This window comes from Hylobates moloch, unplaced genomic scaffold, assembly GCF_009828535.3.
Source record: "Hylobates moloch isolate HMO894 unplaced genomic scaffold, HMol_V3 SCAFFOLD_123, whole genome shotgun sequence".
NCBI lineage: Eukaryota > Metazoa > Chordata > Mammalia > Primates > Hylobatidae > Hylobates > Hylobates moloch.
This window is the reverse complement of record NW_026652398.1, coordinates 38,460-49,453: the sequence shown is the minus strand read 5'-3', so window position 1 is coordinate 49,453 and position 10,994 is coordinate 38,460. Positions and strand designations below refer to the sequence as shown.

Below are 10,994 nucleotides of genomic sequence, written 5' to 3'. Positions count from 1 at the left end.
ACATTGCTGGACCCAGTACGTATGTGATATACTCTCCTTTCCTGCCTGGGCCCTGTATACATTGTATATCATAATATATGGCTGGTTCAATGACTAGGTGATGCAATTCTTATGCATAGGCCCTGCCCACAGGGATATTGTGACATTTCTTTAGCTCTGACTCTCCTCTTCTGCCTTAGCCCTCCCAAAAACGGAGGTGGTGACATATAACTGGACCTACCAACTAGCTAATATGACTCTCCTCTTTTGCCTGCACCCAGCATATTTTGGGTATTGTGACATATCATTTGTCTGAACACCCGCAGGATGAAAGGCTCCTGCCTGAGCCCAGCCATCAGTCAAAATTGTCATTCTCCCACACGAATACAGCCCATAATTGAGGTTCTGAATCTCACACCCAGAGGCAGTCAAAACTTGGAAAGTTGGCTCTCATAAGTGGATGTTCTCCACAAGTGGGTTTGTGACTCCCTGATCAAGATCCCAAACACTTGTGAGGCTGTGACTCCATTAAGATGACTTAATATTCAAAAGGCATTAAGGCTCTTATGGAAAAATCCATTCCACCATTGAGATTGTGACTTATGTACATAGACGCAACATACAGGAGGCGTTGACTCTCATACCCAGAACCGGCACTTATGTGGGATTGTTCATCTCACCCGGGGACCTTCCTGCAGGTGTGATTCTGACGTACACCTCTATGTGGGATTGTTCATCTCACCCAGGGACCTTCCTGCAGGTGGGATTCTGAGGTTCACCTCTATGTACATTGCAGTGAGCCGAGATCGCACCACTGCATTCCAGCCTGGGTGATAGGGTAAGACTCTCTCAGAAAAAAAAAAAATAGAGGCAGTGACCTTGCTTCCTACCTCTGCCTGAAGTTAGGGGTCCCTGACCTCTGTTGGCACCTAGCAGTCAAAGTGGATGGGGTCAGGGGTCAACTCTCAGCCAAGCACAGGGCCCTTCCCCTCTCACTACCCCACACAGGTGAAGCTGGTGGTCATGGCTAACCCGGAGCTGCTCTGTGTCCCACAGTTCCCTGCTGAACCAGTAATATTTATGGGGTACAGTGTGATGTTTCACTGCATCATACTACATGGTACAGTGAGATGCAGTGAAACATCACACTGTACTCTGTAAACATGTACAATTATCATGTTAATTGTATGATGTTCCACTGCATCATACTACACGGTACAGTGAGATGCAGTGAAACATAACATTGTACTCCATAAACATATGTAACTATCATGTGTTAATTACATGATGTTTCACTGCATCATAATACACGGCACAGTGTGATGCAGTGAAACATCACAATGTACTCCACAAACATGTATAATTATGTTAATTATATGATGTTTCACTGCATCACATTATACCATATACACTGTACAGTGATCCAACCAGAGTAATTAGCATATTTAACACTTTAAACATTGATTTCCTTGTGCTAATAAAGTTCAAAATCCTTGCTTCAAGTTATTATAGAATAAACGGTACATTATTATTAGCTATAGTCATCATGCTGTGTAATAGAACACCAGGATTTATTCTTCCTAGCTGTAAATTTGTACTCAGTGACAAAGCTCTCCCCACTCCCTCATCCTTCTGCCATCAGTAACCTCTGGTAAACACCATCCTACCATCTACTTCTATGATGTGACTCTGATGAAGACTATGAGATGGACTTCTTCAGATTTCACATGAGTGAGAACACGTGGTCTTTTTCTTTCTGTGCCTGGCTTATTCCACTTAACATAATGTCCTCTAGGCTTATCCATGTTGACACAAATGACATAACTTCATTCTGTTTTATGACTGAACATTATTCCTGTGTGTGTGTGCTTGTGTGTGTGTGCGTGTGTGTGTGTGTATGACATTTCCTTTATTCATTCTGTAGATGGGCACTTATAAACTGTTGGTAGGAATGTAAGTTAGTACAATCATTTCCCATTTCTATAGGGAGAAGAGTATGGAGGTTTTTCGATAAATTATAAATAGCACTACCATATGATCCAGCAATCTCATTGCTGGGTTTATATCAAAAGGAAATAAAATAAGCATGTCAAAAAAGGTAACTGCACTCTCATGTTTATTAAGCAGTATTCACAATAATCCAAACCACTATTTCTTCTAAGTATTTCTTAATTTACCTTTTTTTCATATATTACACCCTAAACTTTTAAAGGATTCATGTCTCGTTTCCAATTTCTGAAACTTATGAGTCACTGATTCTTTGACAGTTGCCTTCCTATCTAGAGAGTCTGGTAAAACAATTAAATGCTTTTCATTTCTTCTCAATCTAATCTTCATATATAAATATATTTATATTTTCTGTTAATTTGCCTTCTATAATATATATGACTACATTAATTGTGATCAGAATTTCACTTTACTAATCCTCTTTTTTGCTCAGCCTATTTTAATATGTAATTTGTATGTTGTACATTAAATTGTTTTACAAAACTTCCAATACTTTACTTTTCATTTGCCTCTTTTCCAAAGATAGCTTGACAAGCTCGTAGTTTCTTTCCACATTATTTTGCTTTCTTGTTTTTCCATTATATTGACTTAAACATTTAAATACAAATTCAATATCTGAGATTTATGTGCCATATAATTTCTTCTGATGCTTCACCCCAGTAGCTCATCTCCTTGTGTGCAACATAATTTATAATTTAATCCTCATATATGAGAGACACCACATTCCAATGCCTGCAGGCAGTGTCTCTTTGTTTATTCCATTTGTCTTGTCAGAAGGGAACAACCCACAAGGACCTGACATTCTTGTGATCAGACGCATCTGAATGGAGCTCTGGCCTCTTAGGTTGATTACTTCTCTGGATCATTAGCTTTATTTATTTCCAGTCCGGGGAAGTTTTCTTAACTTCCTTTCAACTATATTAGGCATTCTGTGAATTCTTGTAACTTCTTGGTGATTTTAATTGTCTGCATTAAGTGTTTAAAGTATATTATTTTTCCGAAAAGCAGAAATACCAATAAGTGCATAATAAGTGCATATATGAGTGAAATATTTTACATAGATTTTCTTTTCTTTTTTTTTTTTTTGAGATGGAGTCTCGCTCTGTCGCCCAGGCTGGAGTGCAGTGGCGCCATCTCGGCTCACTGCAAGTTCCGCCTCCCAGGTTCACGCCATTCTCCTGCCTCAGCCTATCGGAGTAGCTGGGACTACAGGCGCCCGCCACCACGCCCAGCTAATTTTTTTTTTTTTTTGTATTTTAGTAGAGACGGGGTTTCACCGTGGTCTCGATCTCCTGACCTCGTGATCCGCCCGCCTCGGCCTCCCAAAGTGCTGGGATTACAAGCGTGAGCCACCGCACCTGGCTTTACATAGATTTTCTATGGCATCTATCACCATGAGAAATTCCAAGTTTTATTCATTTGAAACACTTCTCTCATCAATAGGCCATATTGTAATAATTTGTAGAGTGTGATTACTTTTATACCATTAGAAAATTAATTACATATTATGTAAATATTTTTGAAATACTCCACTGCAATACATAGTATATGGTCAGAAGTATTGTTTTCTCTAACATAAAACTAATATGAGTAAAATTATTTACCTGAATTCAGACCTTTTGGCTTCAATGGCCATTCTGTCTCATTAGCACTTCCCTGATCCATAAAAGACATCATTTGTAATTTTTGTTTAATTCATAATTTATTGAAATGAGTAATTTAACATTATAATGTTTTATAGCAATTTAGGATATTTTCAATAAATATATTGAGCTTGAGGTCCTGGCTAAGTATTCCTTTTGTACTCGAAATCAGATTTTTCTGGCACAACTTCATTGCCTGCAATGGTATTTATAAAAAGTATGAATGCCAGCACATGGACTATTTCAATACTGTACTCATTTGTTCATGTATAAACATTTCATTAGCTATGAAACAAACCAAATACAAATGCTGAATGTATAGTATATATCAACAAATTCAGATTCTTCACTGAAGAAAACAATAAAAGATGAATTTTCTGTGACATGTCACTTGTTCATTAGTTCTTTAATATGATTTAGGCTATTCCAAATATAAGAAAATGTATGCATCACTATTCATGTTGTCTCAACATTTTTTATCTAGGTCCCAAAGGGCATAAAAAACAATGTATATTGTCAGATTTATTTTTATAGACTTTAGATGTTTCTTTTGCTGTATTTTCTGTGCATACTAGTATGAATATATGGAGACAAGGACAAATGAACATTTAAGTGGTTATATGAATTTTGCTTATATGGCTAATTATTTATACGGATGTTATAAATGACAAGATAAGATAGTAAAGTTTGATAAACTTATCTGTGCCCTGTGAACTTTAGTTCACTTACTGCATAATTAATTCAGTCACTAATAATTAGTTTAAAAAATATATTTAAAAGCTGCAAACCACATTTTATTACACATTTCTGAATCAGGAAGGGGTAAATTTTGACACAGCTTTCTTGTGCCACTGACTTTTTTGGGGGAGAAACATTCTGCAATAAAATAAGAGTTTCCAAACTCTATTTATAAAAAAGCTTGAGTTTTCTTCTGTGATTAACCTTCACTCCTCAGTCCCTTTTACCCAAGGAATGGTTCCTAGGTCATCTTTTTGAAGTTTAGTTTCTGGGAAGTTTAGTTTCTGGAAAGTTTCCAGCAAACCTCTCCTGTGCTTTGTCCCAGTTGTTGTTGTTGTTGTTCTTGTTTTGGAGAAGGTGAGTCTCTTTAATTGAGGATGGTTTTTCTGTCTCCAATCCTGCATGTGTTTGCCAAAGCTGAAGCTGTATTGGAGTTTTTATTCTCCCACCAGGCCTTCTCCTGTTATCAACACATCTTTTTCAACATCTTCTGACCTTTGTCGCTATCAGTAATTTCAGAATGAACAGATGCAGGAGCATCATCTCTTTGGAAATTTCCTTCACTTCCAATCTGCTCCCTATGTTTTCCAGCTCTATCTTTATATTTTTGATTCTCCAGTATCTTATCATCTTTGTAGTCTGTATTCTGTAAACCATATTTTACTCATATATTTTAAAAATCCTTTTCTTCTTTCCAACTCGTTTCCTTCTTAGTTAATGATGGACCAACAAATGATTCATCTTTCTTATCAAGGAAAAGGTGAGCTCTAACCTGCCCTGGTTCACATCCAACAAGCTATTATTGCCAGGGTGAATGCAATAAGATAACACAGTGTCTCCAACTTTCACTTTATCTCCATGCTCAGGTTAATAAGGGTCACATTTAGTTTTCAGTTGAACAATCCATTTTCCATTAACAATTGTTCCATTTTGAGGGCCTGATCCAAAAGGACATAACTTTGTAAGTCATGGTCAAAATAAATTTCTGCATGAAATTTACACCAACTTCAGGGATTTGAAGAGTATGCTCCCTATCATTTTCCCTTCCATTTGTAGCAGGTTTTACAGCAGTAATGATGAAGAGTGATCCTGTCTGTAACACAGGTAATCTAATGACAGTTACTCTCATATATGAGGGCCACACTTTTTCCTCATCTTCCTCCTCAGTATCTTTTGCAGTTGCATTGCCTTTACTGGTAACGCCTTCATCATAACTACCCTCGGTCTGAGAGTCTGTAATTTCACCTTCTTCTGGTTCACTATGAGTCTCTGTGATTTTCTCATCCTTAAAGTTAAATTGAGACGTTTTCATTAAGAGGAGATTCCATAGTATTTCCACTAACTGGAACAGTGAATTTTGGGGGATTATTTTTGCGATGAATGCCTATTTTGGCTTTTTTTTCACATTTGTGAAATTGTCTTTCCCATTGCAGCTTGTATGTTCAACACTGAAGGCTTCTTGATCCTCTGAATTCAAATCCTTTTCCTCAGGTTTTTTTTTTTTTTTTTTTTTTTTGTAGAAGAATCTGGATCCTTTCTTTTCTCAATTTTTTATTTTTGTCTTGTGCTATAAGTCTGATAAGGTTGCAAATCTACTCGAGAATGAAACCGATAGCGACCACTTTCCACATCACAGTAGTAATAAATTAAATCATAATATATTTGATTCTCAGAATCTTAATAGAAACCAGTGCTGTGGTCAAAATACCGTCCAGCATTTTCATCATAACTAAATCCAGTCTGTGATAAAGTCGCTTCTGCTGCAGCTCTCAAGTTTCCAGCTAATGACGAACCTTCTAAGGACGTATCTTGTGCTGCTAATGCAGATGCTGGCTCCTGTGAATTTGAGGCAAATGACCCTCTTGTCTACATTCAACATTTGCTGTCCTATCAGTACCAGGGTGAGCATCATTTTCTATTTATAACTGCTCGTTAGAATTCAAAGCAGGAGTTTCAATATTCTGATCTTGCTGATTTGACTGTTCAGTCACTCACTTTATTTGGAAGACTAACATCATTAGAGTAGGTCTGATAATAATAATCTGAGACTGACCAAGGAGCATGGTTCTCTGTGAGTACTTCTACATCGGACTTTTATTATCTCCATTTCTCCTACAGCGGAGTACGTTACTGAGTTCTTCCAGCTGCGTGAGGAGCTCATGGCGGTTGCTCGTGTCGCTCTGAGCAGCCGTCCTATGCGAGGCCATAGCTTCTCCCATTCCCGCACCTGCCGCCTGCAGCTCAGCGTTCGGGTTCCAGCTTCTCCGCCCTCCTTCTCCGCTGGGCCAGCTCGGGCTCGGGGAGGGGGAGGAGCGGCCACAGCGAAGGCGCTGGCTGCCGATACGGGCCCGAGGCCGTGAGTTCGGGCGCCAGACGGCTGCGGCCTCGGAGGGGCTGCGCAGGGCCGAAGCTGGGGCCGGCGGAGCCACAGCCACTGGGGCGCGCGGGCAGCCACAGGCAGCCTCCCCGGCCTGGACGCCCCGAAACGCGGAGCCTAACGGGGCTGTGGCAAGAGCAAGGGGACGGCGATGGCCCTGCCGGATCTTCGGGGCCGGGAATCCTGGGAAGGATTGTACCTTCCCCAGCCACGGGGGCTGCGGGAGGAGCGTCGAAGTCCAGGGGCCAGAAGCGCTCCGGCCGTCCCTGAGTTGAGCTGGAAACAGTGGCCAAGCGTGTTTTAAATCGAGTTTCCGTGTGGCTTGATATGACCTGCTGGTTACTCTCATTTTTTTTTCTCCATTCGTTGAGCTATGATTGACAAATTGAAAAGTGTATATTTTTAGGGTGTACAATAGTGTTTTGAGATGTCAGTAGTCTTTAAATTATCTCACTTCAGCTAGTTAGCTTATCTATCCCCTCACATAGTTAATACGTTTCTGTGTGTGTGGTGAGAGCACCTGAGATCTACGCTTGCAGCAAATTTCAAGTACACAGTATTGGTAACTATAGTCACTATTCTGTACATTAGGTCCTCAGCACTTACTCACCTTATAACTGAAGGTGCGCCCCTTCCATGGGTATCTCCCCACTTTCCCTCTTCCTAGCCCATGGGAACCACGGTTCTACTGTTTCCATGGCTTTTTATTTTTATTTTTATTTACTTTTTTAGATTTTACATACAAACGAGATCATGCAGTAGTTGTCCTTCTGTATTCGGCTTATTTCACTTAGCATAATGTCTGCAAGATTTATCAATATTGTTGTAGATGAAAGAGTTTCATTTTTATTAAAGCTGAAACTATGTATCTCTCAGTTGATTTATCTGTATCAGAGGAGTGCAGATTCCCTTGATGATCCTGATTTTATGTCCTTTGGCTATATACTCCCAATTGGGATTAGTGGTAGTTCTAGTTTAAAAATTTTAAGGAACCTCCATATTGTTTTTCATAATAGCTGCACCAATTGACATCTTCAGCAACAGTGTACAACTGTTCTCTTTTTCTACACCCTAACACTTTTTATCTTTTGACTTTTTGATAATAGCATCCAAACACCACAAGGTGATAACTCATTGTGATTTTGATTTTAATTACCCTGATAATTAGTGACGTTGAGCATTTTTTATTTATTTTATTTATTTATTTTTTAACAGTTTTCTCAAACATCATTTTATTCATTGTGCAATATTACATCCTAGGATATTCTATAATTTAACAAAGTAAGTGCAAATTGTAGAATATTTAAACTGCTTCATTTTTTTAATTTGTTTAGCTTTTATATTTTATTTTTATATACCTGCTGGCCATTTGTATATCTTTGGAAAAATTGCTGTTTATATATTTTGCCCAATTATTAATCAAGAAATTGCTTTTAATTCTGCTGTGGGTTCTTTTTTGTATTGATTAGTATGACATGTATTTTGGATAGTAACATATTATCCTACATATGGTTTACAAATATTTTCTCCCATTTCCTATAATGCCTTTATATTTTGTTGTTTCCTTTATTGTGCAGAAAATTTTTACTTTGACATAGTTCCACTTGTTCATTTTTGCTTTTTTGACTGTGTTCTTGGTGTCATATCCAAAACATCATTGCCATGACCGGTGTCAAGGAGGTTTTTCCCCATTTTTTTTTTTTAGAGGATTCAGGATTTTAGTTCTTATGTTTAAGCCTTTATTTCATTTCAAATTCATTTTGTGATGATATGAGAGAAAGGTTCACTTTTTTTCTGTCCATAGCTAGTTTTTACTACACCACTCCTTGATGTGTTTATCCTTTCTCCATTCTGTGGGATCGGTCGACTGTACATTTGTGGGTTTATTTCTGAGTCCTCTCTTCTGTTCTATTGGTTTTTATGTAGGTACTATACCATATTGATGACTACAGCTTTGTAATATATTTGAAATCAGGAAGTGTGAGGCTTTCAGCCTTTTTGTTCTTCTCAGTATTTGGCTATTTGAGGTCTTTTGTGGTTCCATACTAGTTTTAAAATTGTTGTTCTACATTTTTAATAAAATGGCATAAAATTTTTGATAGAAATTTAACTCTGTAGATAACTTTGTGTAGTATGGATATTTTAACAATATTAATTTTTAGAATCCATGAACACATAATATATTTCCCATTTTGTATTCTTTATTTTCTTTCCTCAACATTTTATAGTTTTCAGTATGCAGATCTTTCATATTCTTTGTTAACTCATTCCTAGGTATTTCATTCTATTTGATAATATTGTAAATGGAACTATCTTTATTCCTGTTTCAGATATTTTGTAAAAAAAATGCAACTGATTTTCATATGTTAATATGTTAATATTGTATCCTGAAAATTTACTGACTTGGTTAGTTATAACAGGTTTTTTTTCTGGTAAAATTGTGGGTATTCTGAATTCTGGTTAAACTTTAAATTGATAGTTGCTATTATCATTTCAAAATTATTTAAAATATGACCAGATGGATTCCTGCTTTCATGAATTCAATGGAATTCAAATCTTCCCATTTAAAATAATTTTGTCTGATTGACCTAGGCCCCAGGGATTGCGGGCACCCAGTGGGAGCCCAGAGATTCGCTTGGGGGTGGGAGGGAGAAGCCGTCAGAGATGGAGCTGAGCTGGGGAAGCAGAGAGGGGCTCTGGGGAGAGCCGGGAGGAGAGAGGGTCGTGTCGGAGAACCCAGTGGGGAGAGAGAATGGGCCAGAAAAGGAGGAAAGGTGAGAGTGAACAACAGGACGGCTTCCCGGCGTGGCAGGGAATTTTGCTGAAACTGCAGGCCCCAGGGAACAGCGCGGGCAGTGTAGGAGGGAGTGGAGAGGACCCAGCAGACTCCAAGGTCAGTGTGGAGAAAGGGACATTTCCCGGTTCCTTCTCCTCTACCCGGCGTTCTACGGTCATGACGCCCCCCGGGGCAGGCCAGGGGAGGAGGTGGCTCCCGGCGGGCTCGGAGAACTAAGGGGTACACACCCGCTTCGCAGGGTGGGGGTGAAAGGGGAAGCCTGAGACGGCTGCGGATCTCGCTGGCCCCGTTGGTGGGTGCGGGGGACGCGGGAGGGGCCGAGCTCACGGGGCCAGCGCCGGGGCCTGCAGGTGGCACTGGAGGAATCTGCAAGCACCCGCCCCTGCAGCGGGCCATCCGGGAGACCAGTGTGGACAGGGCCCTGGACACGCCCTTCCCAGCTGGAACATTTGTGAGGCTGGAATTTAAGCTCTGGCAGACAGAGAAGCGGCCGGAGGAAGGACTGGAAGAAACCCAAGTGCAAAGTCCAGCCAGAGGGGAGGAAGCAGAAATGGCTGACCTGCGTCAAACTGGGCTGTGAGGATAAGGTTCTGGGCAGGATGGTTCGCTGCCCTCCAGAGACGCAGACTCGGCGGGAGCCTGAGGAGCGCCAGGAGACCCGCTGCAGCTGGACGGAGCGGGCATTGAGGACCCCACAGCTGCTGCTTCCCTGCACAGTTCGCCTTCAACAAGGCCCGGCCCCCAGCGGAGCCCAGCACTGAATCGCAGGACGCCCCCTGGAGCGCTGGCGGGGGTAACCAGCGGAAGACCCACCTCCCAAGGAGAGGACCCCACTGTATCCCCAGTTAATAAAACTGTTCTGTCGCCCCCCCCAAAAAATAAATAATTTTGTCTGGTCTTTGAAAATGCGTATCCTCTGTCTACTGGTCAAAATGCTGCCCATTCATCTATATGCCTAATTAGTCAAACTTTTTAATTAGGTTATTTAACATTCTTTTTTATTATGAAACAAAACAGTGAATTTGTTAATGGTTTTAATATCATCTAATATGATTAAAAATATGTCAATTTGTCATTGCCAATGAATCTTTGTGTTATTTATTTTACTGTGTTACATATTCTGTCCATAAAGGTCTAAGTGGCTTAGAATCTTGCCTAACATATTGTATGTGCTAACTACTCTAATTCATCAAATTATCTTTCTATACCATTCTTAAAATACAATATTATTTTTTATTTATTTTTATTAAAAATTTTTTGCCTAATCTAATTATTTATGAAAATTATGAGGTCTATTCAGTTTGTTCTCTTGATAAAAGCCAAAGTTTTTTTCTCTCTCTCTTTTTTTTTTGAGACAGAGTCTCCCTCTGTTCCCCAGGCTGGAATGCAGTGACACAATCTCGGCTCACCACAACCTCCGCTTCCCTGGTTGAAGTGATTCTCTTGCCTCAGC

At 39.8% G+C, this 10,994-nt stretch overlaps 2 pseudogenes; one reads left to right on the top strand and one right to left on the bottom strand.

Moving 5' to 3' along the window:
- Positions 1–4,573: 4,573 nt before the first annotated feature.
- Positions 4,574–8,356, bottom strand: LOC116464012 (angiogenic factor with G patch and FHA domains 1-like; annotated as a pseudogene).
- A 1,140-nt stretch (positions 8,357–9,496) lies between these two features.
- On the top strand, positions 9,497–10,419 carry LOC116464011 (retinoic acid receptor responder protein 2-like; annotated as a pseudogene).
- The last annotated feature ends 575 nt before the right edge of the window (positions 10,420–10,994 follow it).